The sequence below is a fragment of the Nycticebus coucang genome, chromosome 16 (genome assembly GCF_027406575.1).
Source record: "Nycticebus coucang isolate mNycCou1 chromosome 16, mNycCou1.pri, whole genome shotgun sequence".
Classification (NCBI taxonomy): Eukaryota; Metazoa; Chordata; class Mammalia; order Primates; family Lorisidae; genus Nycticebus; species Nycticebus coucang.
The window spans coordinates 61434853-61445672 of NC_069795.1; the positions used below are offsets into that span (position 1 = coordinate 61434853).

General features: G+C 39.8%; 1 non-coding gene across 1 annotated transcript; it reads left to right on the forward strand.

Annotated features, from left to right (window-relative positions):
• Positions 1-10227: 10227 nt before the first annotated feature.
• Positions 10228-10391, forward strand: LOC128568326 (U1 spliceosomal RNA). The gene has a single exon (XR_008375130.1). It is a non-coding gene; the product is annotated as a U1 spliceosomal RNA (small nuclear RNA).
• Positions 10392-10820: the final 429 nt, after the last annotated feature.

Below are 10820 nucleotides of genomic sequence, written 5' to 3' on the forward strand. Positions count from 1 at the left end.
CTCTGTTGTAGAGATTCTTCCCTGCTTGGCCGTGCCAGCCAGCAGGCCCCTCCCCTACAGAGGTCAGCAGCTTGTAAATGCTGACAAGATCCAATTGACAAATAATTAATCCTGAACTGAGGGAGGCTTCCGAAAGGAGAGCCACTCAAAACCACGGGGAGCTGGGCAAACTGTTGGACAATTGAAGGGAAGGGATCCTGCCTGGGAAACAGACATTTTGAACTACCCAAAAGGGCGGGCACCCTTCCCCCAGGCGTTGGAGGGGGCTGGCAGTTCAGACTGCGTGGTGAACTGGCAGGCGCCCATCCAAAAGGAAAACTCTGATTCATAAAACTCAGAATAAGTCCCCCGAGTGCTCCAACCACAGGAACCAGCTTGAAGCCTAGGACCCGGCTTTGGCTTCTGGAGCCGCAAAGCTACTGAAGCCGCGGACCGGCTTTGGCTGCTGAAACCGCAGGAACCAGCTACAGGAGATAGAGCCGGGAGCCCGCCAACGAAAGTGCTAACTCAGCACCGCTCCCCTGATGGCCGATTGCAGTCGCCAGTTTGCAGGGGAACCTGGGAAAAGAGTGGAGGAACTTAGGAAGCATGGACACCTGCACTGAGTGGGAAAGTCAGTCGCAAGTGCTGTCTGGAAAAGAACAGCCGAGGTTGCACAATTCTTAGGTGACAATCTTTTACGGAAACTCCAAAATGGTGATTGGCCGTGGAAGGTGGTAACCATGGTAACAGTATAAACTGTAAATCAGGTATAAGTCTCGGAACCACTCACAGCGACACCTGGTGTCCAGAAAGTATATCGCAGTATGAATATATTCCTACGAAAGTTGATTCCTACAGCAGACATATAGATATTTATAGGTATATTTCTACACACAAGAATATTTTTGTAGTTGGTGCCGTTTTTTTGTTTTGTTTTGTTTTTGTCTGTTTTTTCCTCACCATTTTCTTAGAGGAGATTTCAATAATTTTTTATTATTACTTTTTATATAGATATATCTTTTATTTCTATGTCTTCTAATTTTAATTTCTTCTTTCTTCTCATTTAATATTCCTTCTAACACCACTTTTTTCTCTCTTTTTTGTTCCTTTCTTTCAATTATTTTACGATTATCACTATTTTTATTGCAGTTGTTCGGATATTGCTGTTGTCGTGGCTGTTGCCTGTATGTCCATGTGTCTCCGTCTGTCTCTGTATCTATGGGCCCATGTGCCTTGTAACCTTTGTATCTGTTTATTTGTTCATTTGGTCTCAATGAGCTTGGTGTTACGACCTGCAACTCTGAGCTCCTAACACTCCCCTCCACTCTCACTCCGTGATCTGGAGACCTGCCCCCCCAAGAGTCCAGATTCTTGGGTGAACTCTCAAGAGGTGTAGACAGGACCTGGACTGCAGCTGGCCAGTGCTGACTTTGTAGCAAAGGAGCGAGAAGATGATGGTCGGCTGAGAGGGAATTACACTGGAGCGGTGGTGCCCCAAGGTGCAGAGCAACAGCCATCTTCACCAATAACAAGGCCCACCCCCAGAAATCCCGTAGCCTCTCCTCCTGTCTTCCTGGGCAACCAGACGAGGCCAAGCATCTTCTCAGATGGCAACCACCATGGAACAGACCTGGGACTGAAACACAGGCCCCATGAGGAAAGGGTTTTCCTGAGACGGTACCGACCTGGGTGGAACACGGAGACTAGAAAACACACCCACAGAGCCAGGAAATTCCCAGGGTGGAGCTGATCCAGAGGACTGCTCTACTGAGCCTAAGATGCTCCTGGCCCTTAGGGGATCACCAGCCTATAGACAAAGGAGGCCAAGAGGCTACAGTCAACAACTGATTGTGCTGTGAATACAAACCTGCAGGACTAAAGACAGGGCCTGAGGCACAGGGTCTGGGAACACAAATCAGCCTCTCCTCTGCAGAGGAATCTGGCAAGGTCAGAAACAAACTCCCACAGGGTTGTTCCCTTCACCCAGTAACATAAACTAAGGGTGGGGCTGGAACTGAGTGAACACCTCCAGGCTCCATCAAGTGCCCGAGGTTGACAGGCCACACCACCCCCTGCTGGATAAAGACAGAGAATAGTGGCCTAGTTGAGCAGACACAGACTACCCTGTGACTTAGGCAGGTGCAAACCCCTGGAGTATCAGCTTAATGCAGACAACTGACTGGGTCACAGCCATGTGGGGCTAGCAGCAACTGGGTGTGACAGAGCTGCAAGGTGGGGAAGGAGGCATCAATCTACCCAGACTGACCTATTTACTGGTGGCTCTTCCTGACTCCATGCAGCACTGGAGCAAGCCATTTTAGAGCAGTCACCAGACCCCTGTGATCTAGTTCCCAGGGACCTCTTGAACTCTCCCACCCGAGGCAGCTGCTGACTGAGACAATTGACTTGTTCCTTTTGAACAACTTGGACCTTTTGAACTGAGTCACTCACCTGGGGACTATCCAGGTGGTGCCCTGGGTGTGTGGTTGTAGGAAGGTTTGATTTTCCTTTTCCATTTGTTGCCTGTGGTGGGTGGGGTGACTTAATTGCTGGTATTTCTCCACAGCTGAGACTTCAACCCAGAGTAACTATTTCACTAGGGTCACATAGAAACAAGCTGAAAACAAGACAGAACCATTTAGCCCCTATACACCAAACAGGGCCCCAGTTTCTCAGGCCACAGCACTGTACGGGTCCTCAACAAAACACCAGAGGAAAATCAAAGGGAGTAAAACAATCATGGGGCAGAATCAGCAGAAAAACTGTGGTAACATGAATAACCAGAATCGATCAACCCCCCCCCAAGGAAAGATACGGCAGATGTAATTGAAGATCCCATTCACAAACAACTGGCTGAGATGTCAGAAATCGAATTCAGAATTTGGATGGCAAACAAGATTAACAAAATGGAATTAGGAATTCATGGAGAAATTCAAAAGCCGTCTCAAGAATTTAACGAATTTAAAGACAAAACCACCAAAGACTTAGACACACTGAAACAAGAATTTGCAGCCCTCAAAGATATGAAAAATACAGTAGACTCCCTTAGCAACAGAATGGACGAAGCAGAAGAAAGGACATCTGACATCCAAGATAAAGCCTTTGAACACTCCCAAACTCCAAAAGAGGAAGAGAAATGGAAAGCAAAAATGGATCACTCACTCAGAGAGCTCTGGGATAACTCGAAGAAGGCAAATATCCGACTCATAGGAATTCCTGAAACAGATGAAGTGGCCTCACTGGGCGCAGAGGCCCTTCTGCATGAAATTCTGAAAGGGGATTTTCCAGACATGCCTAGAGAACCTGAAATTCAGATAGCAGATAGGTTCAGAAGCCCAGCACGACTCAACCCCAATAAGACATCTCCCAGGCATATCATAATTAACTTCACTAAAGTTAATATGAAGGAGAAAATTCTCAAAGCAGCCAGGAGTAAGAAATCTATTATGTTAAAGGGAAGAACATTAGCATGACTGCAGATCTCCCTGCTGAAACTTTTCAAGCCAGAAGAGGGTGGTCATCAATGTTTAATCTCCTCAAGCAAAATAACTTTCAACTCCGGATCTTGTACCCAGCTAAACTGAGTTTCATTTATGATGGAGAAATTAAATACTTTAATGACATTCATATGCTAAAGAAATTTGCCATAACCAAACCAGCTCTTCATGATATTCTCAGACCTATCCTCCATAATAACCAACCCAATCATCTACTACAAAAGTAAACTCACTCAGAAACTTCTGATCAAACTCTAACTTCCACAATGGCAAAAGGATTAAAAATGCCCACTGGACTTTCGAAAAACTCAATACCCCAAATTTCACCAAAATTATCAATACTCTCCATTAATGTGAATGGCTTAAACTGCCCTCTAAAGAGACATAGGTTAGCTGACTGGATACAAAAACTCAGGCCAGACATTTGTTGCATACAAGAGTCACATCTTAACTTAAAAGACAAATACAGACTCAGGGTGAAAGGATGGTCATCCATATTTCAGGCAAATGGTAACCAGAAAAAAGCAGGTGTTGCAATTTTATTTGCGGATACAATAGGTTTTAAACCAACAAAAGTAAGGAAGGACAAAAATGGTCACTTCATATTTGTTAAGGGTAAGACTCAATATGATGAGATTTCAATTATCAATATCTATGCACCCAACCAGAATGCACCTGAAATTATAAGAGAAACTCTAACAGACATGAGTAACTTGATTTCCTCCAACTCTATAATAGTTGGAGATTTTAACACTCCTTTGGCAGTGTTGGATCGATCCTCCAAAAAAAACCTGAGTAAAGAAATTCTAGATTTAAATCAAACCATCCAGCATTTAGATTTAGCAGACATCTACAGAACATTTCATACCAACAAAACTGAATACATATACTTCTCATCAGTCCATGGAACTTACTCCAGAATCGATCACTACTTAGGTCACAAGTCTAACCTCAGTAAATTTAAAGGAATAGAAATTATTCCATGCATCTTCTCGGACCATCATGGAATAAAACTTGAGATGAGTAACAACAGGAATCTGCATACCCATACAAAAACGTGGAAGTTAAATAACCTTATGCTGAATGATAGCTGGGTCAGAGATGAGATCAAGAAGGAAATTGTTAAATTTCTGCAAAAAAACGACAATGAAGACACGAACTATCAGAACCTTTGGGACACCGCAAAGGCAGTTCTAAGAGGGAAATTTATAGCACTGAAAGCCTTCCTCAGGAGAATGGAAAGAGAGGAAGTAAGCAACTTCCTGGGACATCTCAAGAGACTGGAAATGGAAGAACACTCCAACCCCAAATCCAGTAGAAGAAAAGAAATAACCGAAATCAGAGCAAACTAAATGAAATTGAAAACAAAAGAATAATACAACAGATCAATAAATCAAAAAGCTGGTTTTTTGAAAAGGTCAACAAAATAGATAAACCTTTGGCCAACCTAATGAGAAAAAAAGAGTAAAATCTCTAATCTCATCAATCAGAAATAACAAAGACGAAATAACAACAGACTTCTCAGAAATCCAAAAAATCCTTAATGAATATTACAAGAAACTTTACTCTCAGAAATATGAAAATCTGAAGGAAATTGACCATTACTTGGAAGCACATTACCTTCCAAGACTTAACCAAAATCAAGTGGAAAATTTGAACAGGCCCATATCAAGTTCGGAAATAACATCAACCATACAAAATCTCCCCAAAAAGAAAAGCCCGGGACCAGATGGTTTTATGTCAGATTTCTACCAAAACTTTAAAGAGGAATTAGTACCTACATTACTCAACCTGTTCCAAAAGGTAGAAAAAGAAGAAAGACTAACCGACACGTTCTATGAAGCAAACATCACCCTGATCCCCAAACCAGGAAAAGACCCAACAAGAAAAGAAAATTATAGACCAATATCACTAATGAATATAGATGCAAAAATATTCAACAAGATTCTAACAAACAGAATCCAGCAACATATCAAACAAATCATACATCATGACCAAGTCGGTTTTATCCCAGGGTCTCAAGGCTGGTTCAATATACATAAATCTATAAATGTAATGCAGCACATAAACAAATTAAAAAACAAAGACCATATGATTCTCTCAATTGATGCAGAAAAAGCTTTTGATAACATACAACATCCCTTCATGATCAGAATACTTAAGAAAATCAGTATAGAAGGGACATTTCTTAAACTGATAGAGGCCATCTACAGCAAACCCACAGCCAATATCATATTGAATGGAGTTAAGTTGGAATCATTTCCACTCAGATCAGGAAACAGACAAGGCTGCCCATTGTCTCCATTGCTCTTTAACATTGGAAAGGAAGTTTTAGCCACCAGAATTAGGGAAGAAAAGCGATCAATTGTATCCACATAGGGTCAGAAGAGATCAAACTTTCGCTCTTCGCAGATGATATGATTGTATATCTGGAAAACACTAGGGACTCTACTACAAAACTCTTAGAAGTGATCAAGGAATACAGCAACGTCTCAGGTTACAAAATCAACATTCATAAATCTGTAGCCTTTATATGTACCAACAATAGTCAAGTTGAAAAAACAATTAAGGACTCTATCCCATTCACAGTAGTGCCAAAGAAGATGAAATACTTGGGAGTTTATCTAACAAAGGATGTGAAAGATCTATATGAAGAGAACTATGAAACTCTAGGAAAAGAGATAGCTGAGAATGTTAAAAAATGGAAAAATATACCATGCTCATGGTTGGGAAGAATCAACATAGTTAAAATGTCCATACTACCCAAAGCAATATATAATTTCAACACAATCCCCATTAAAGCTCCACTGTCATACTTTAAAGATCTTCAAAAAACAATAGTTCGTTTTATATGGAATCAGAAAAAACCTCGACTAGCCAAGACATTACCCAAAAATAAAAACAAAGCAGGAGGAATCATGCTACCGGACCTCAGACTATACTATAAATCGATAGTGATCAAAACCGCATGCTACTGGCACAAGAACAGAGAAGTAGATGTATGGAACAGAATAGAGAACCAAGAGATGAATCCAGCTAAATACCGTTATTTAATCTTTGACAAGCCAATTAAAAACATTCAGTGGGGAAAAGATTCCCTATTTAACAAATGGTGCTGGGTGAACTGGCTGGCAACCTGTAGAAGACTGAAAGTGGACCCACACCTCTCACCATTAACTAAGATAGGCTCTCACTGAATTAAAGATTTAAACCTAAGACATGAAAATATAAAAATACTAGAAGAGAGTGCAGGGAAAACCCTTGAAGAAATTGGGTTGGGTGAGTTTTTTATGAGAAGGACCCCCCGGGCAATTGAAGCTGCTTCAAAAATACACTATTGGGACTTGATCAAACTAAAAAGCTTCTGCACAGCCAAGAACACAGGAAGTAAAGCAAGCAAACAGCCCTCAGAATGGGAGAAGATATTTGCAGGTTATGTCTCCGACAAAGGTTTAATAACAAGAATAGACAGAGAACTCAAATGCATTGGCAAGAAAAGAACAAGGGATCCCATCGCAGGCTGGGCAAGGGACTTGAAGAGAAACTTCTCTGAAGAAGGCAGGTGCACGGCCTTCAGACATATGAAAAAATGTTCATCATCTTTAATCATCAGAGAAATGCAAATCAAAACTACTTTGAGATATCATCTAACTCCAGTGAGACTAGCCTATATCACAAAATCCCAAGACCAGAGATGTTGGCGTAGATGTGGAGAAAAGGGAACACTTTTGCACTGCTGGTGGGAATGCAAATTAATACATTCCTTTTGGAAAGAGATATGGAGAACACTTAGAGATCTAAAAATAGATCTGCCATTCAATCCTGTAATCCCTCTACTGGGCATATACCCAGAAGAACAAAAATCACACCATAACAAAGATATTTGTACCAGAATGTTTATTGCAGCCCAATTCATAATTGCTAAGTCATGGAAAAAGCCCAAGTGCCCATCGATCCACGAATGGATTAATAAATTGTGGTATATGTACACCATGGAATGTTATGCAGAATTAAAAAAAGATGGAGACTTTACCTCTTTCATGTTTACATGGATGGAGCTGGAACATATTCTTCTTAGTAAAGTGTCTCAAGAATGGAAGAAAAAGTACCCAATGTACTTACCCTTATTATGAAACTAATGTAGGACCTTCACGTGAAAGCTATAACCCAGTTACAACCTAAGAATAGGGAGAAGGGGGAAAGGGAGGGGAGGGAGGGGGGAGGTAGGTGGAGGGAGGGGGATTAATGGGATTACACCTGCAGTGCATCTTACAAGGGTATATGTGAATCCTAGTAAATGTGGAATGTAAAGGTCTTAGCAAAATAACTAAGAAAATGCTATGAAAGCTATGTTAACTAGTGTGATGAAAAGTGTGCCAAACGATATATGAACCAAGTGTTTGGTGCACCATGATCATATTAATGTACACAGCTATGATTTAATAAAAATTTAAAAAAAGAAAATAAAAAGATTTAAACCTAAACATCGAACATTTGGATTTAGCAGACATCTACAGAACATTTCATCCCAACAAAAATGAATACGCATACTTCTCATCAGCCCACAGAACATACTCCAAAATTGTTCACATCTTAGGTCACAAGTCTAACCTCAGCAAATTTAAAGGAATAGAAATTATTCCTTGCATCTTCTCGGACCACCATGGAATAAAATTTGAACTCAGTAACAACAGGAATCTGCATACTCATACAAAAACATGGAAGTTAAATAACCTTATGCTGAATGATAGCTGGGTCACAGATTTGATTAAAAAGGAAATTGCCAAATTTCTGCAACAAGATGACAATTAAGACACAAATTATCAGAACCTCTGGGATACAAAAAGCAGTCCTAAGAGGGAAATTTATAGCACTGCAAGCCTTCCTCAAGAGAACAGAAAGAGAGGAAGTTAACTTAATGGGACATCTCAAGCAAATAGAAAAGGAAGAACATTCCAACCCCAAACCCAGTAAAAGAAAAGAAATAACCAAAATTAGAGCAGAATTAATGAAATTGAAAACAAAAGAATTAAACAACAGATCAATAAATCAAAAAGTTGGTTTTTTGAAAAGGTCAATAAAATAGATAAACTTCTGGCTAACATAATTAGAAAACAAAGAGTAAAATCTCTAATTTCATCAATCAGAAACGAGAAAGATGAAATAACAGCAGAGTCCTCAGAAATTAAAAAAATCCTTAATGAATATTACAAGAAACTGTATTCTCAGAAATGTGAAAATCTGAAGGAAAAAGACCAATACTTGGAAGCACATCACCTTTCAAGACTTAGCCAGAATCAAGTGGAAATGTTGAATAGGCCAATATCAAGTTCTGAAATAGCATCAACCATACGAAATCTCCCTAAAAAGAAAAGCTCAGTACCAGATGGATTCACGTCAGAATTCTACCAAACCTTTAAAGAGGAACTAGTACCTATATTACTCAATTTGTTCCAAAATGTAGAAAAAGAAGGAAGACTACCCAACACGTTCTATGAAGCAAACATCACCCGGATCTCCAAATCAGGAAAAGACCCAACAAGAAAAGAAAATTATAGACCAATATCACTAATGAATATAGATGCAAAAATATTCAACAAGACCCTAACAAACAGAATCCAGCAACACATCAAACAAATTATACATCATGACCAAGTCAGTTTTATCCCAGGGTCTCAAGGCTGGTTTAATATACGTAAATCTATAAGTATAATTCAGCACATAAACAAATTAAAAAACAAAGACCATATGATTCTCTCAATTGATGCAGAAAAAGCTTTTGATACTATCCAGCTTCCCTTCATGATCAGAACACTTAAGAAAACTGGTATAGAAGGGACATTTCTTAAACTGATAGAGGCCATCTACAGCAAACCCACAGCCAATATCGTATTGAATGGAGTTAAATTAAAATTATTTCCACTCAGATCAGGAACTAGACAAGGTTGCCCATTGTCTCCACTGCTCTTTAACATTGTAATGGAAGTTTTAGCCCCCACAATCAGAGAAGAAAAGGTGATCAAGGGTATCCATATAGGGTCAGAAGAGATCAAATCATATCATCGCTCTTTGCAGATGATATGATTGTACATCTGGAAAACACCAAGGATTCTACTACAAAACTCTTAGAAGTGATCAAGGAATACAGCAGCGTCTCAGGTTACAAAATCAACATTCATAAATCTGTAGCCTTTATATATACCAACAATAGTCGAGCTGAAAAAACAGTTAAGGACTTTATTCCATTCACAGTAGTGCCAAAGAAGATGAAATATTTGGGAGTTTATCTAACAAAGAATGTGAAAAGTCTCTAAAGAGAACTATGAAACTCTAAGAAAAGAAATAGCTGAAAATGTTAATAAATGGAAGAACATACCATGCTCATGGCTGGGAAGAATCAACATTGTTAAAATGTCCATAATACCCAAAGCAATATACAATTTTAATGCAATCCCTATTAAAGCTCCACTGTCATACTTTAAGGATCTTGAAAAAATAATACTTCATTTTATATGGAATCAGAAAAAACATCGAGTAGCCAAGACATTACTCAGAAATAAAAACAAAGCAGGAGGAATCACGCTACCAGACCTCAGACTATACTACAAATTGATAGTGATCAAAACAGCATGGTACTGGCACAAAAACAGAGAAGTAGATGTCTGGAACAGAATAGAGAACCAAGAGATGAATCCAGCAACTTACCATTATTTGATCTTTGACAAGCCAATTAAAAATATTCAGTGGAATACTTACCTGACAGGGGAGATACCATGATCACGAAGGTGGTTTTCCCAGGGAGAGGCTTATCCATTGCACTCCGGATATGCTGACCCTTGCAATTTCCCCAAATGTGGGAAACTCGACTGCATAATTTGTGGTAGTGGGGGACTGTGTTTGCGCTTTCCCCTTTAAAAAAAAAACAAAACATTCAGTGGGGAAAAGATTCCCTGTTTAAAAAATGGTGCTTGGTGAACTGGCTGGCAACCTGCAGAAGACTGAAAGTGGACCCACACCTTTCACAATTAACTAAGATAGACTCTCACTGGATTAAGGATTTGAACTTAATACATGAAACTATAAAAATACTAGAAAAGAGTGCAGGGAAAACCCTTGAAGAAATCCGACTGGGGCAGTGTTTTATGAGGAGGACCCCCGGGCAATTGAGGCAGCTTCAAAAATACACTACTGGGACCTGATCAAATTAAAAAGCTTCTGCACAACCAAGAACACAGTAAGTAAAGCAAGCAAAAAGCCCTCAGAATGGGACAAGATATTTGCATGTTATGACTCTGACAAAGGTTTAATAACCAGAATCCACAGAGAACTCAAATGTATAAG